Below are 1,006 nucleotides of genomic sequence, written 5' to 3' on the forward strand. Positions count from 1 at the left end.
TCAGATTTTGTCTGATGCTCTTTGCTTTAGGATTAATAAAGGTATCTCTATTGCTCGATTAGCTCCTAAAGTTTCTCATCTTTTGTTTGCGGATGATATTCTTATTTTCTCGGAGGCTAAGGTGAAGGAGGTTAAGGAGTTGAGGAGAATTATAAACAAGTATTGTGATTGGACTGGCCAGATGGTTAATCAAACCAAATCCATGATATTGTTTGGAAAGAATACAAGGAAAAGGGTTCATAAGAAAATGATGAAGATTCTTAAATTTAAAAAGGTTAAGGAGATCTATTATCTTGGTATTTAAATGGCTTTGAGGAGATTGAAAATAGCGGATTTCCAGAATCTTTTGGAGGCTGCGGCTGGTAGACTAAATACTTGGGGCTCAAAGAAGATCTCTCTTGAAGGTAGAATAGTCTTGGTAAAGTCTGCTTTTTTGTCTTTACCTCTATTCATGTCCTCTCTTACTCTTGTTCCTTTAAGAGTTTTGAAGGATTTTGATAAGATGTGTAGAAGTTTTCTTTGGAGTAAGGGGGATGGAAATGCTGGAATTCACTACGTATCTTGGGAATTGCTTTGTAAACCGAAATGTGAAGGTGGTAGAGGTCTCTTCTCGGCGATATCAAAAGTTGGTCCTCTTCGGACGAAATTTGTTTGGAAATTTTTTAACAACCCAGATTCAGTTTTGAACCAGATTTTGAAAGCTAAGTATGGAGCTGATATTTGGTCCCCTTCGGTTAGGACTGGGTGTTCAATAACTTGGAAAATTGTTGCTATGGATTCTAGATTTTTGAGAAAGGTGACTAGATGGAAGATCTCTAATGGTGATTCAATCAGTTGGTTGTATGATAAGTGGATTTTGGATAGAAAATTTGCTATGTGGACTACCTTTGTTAATGTTCAAGAATACGTAGACCTCCCCCTCAGCATTTTCATTTCTAATGGTCAGTGGAACTTTGACAAACTGAAAGAAACTTTTGGGAATCTGCTGATTGAGATTATTTCAAAT

Source organism: Dendrobium catenatum, unplaced genomic scaffold, assembly GCF_001605985.2.
Source record: "Dendrobium catenatum unplaced genomic scaffold, ASM160598v2 fragScaff_scaffold_1122, whole genome shotgun sequence".
In the NCBI taxonomy this organism is placed as follows: Eukaryota; Viridiplantae; Streptophyta; class Magnoliopsida; order Asparagales; family Orchidaceae; genus Dendrobium; species Dendrobium catenatum.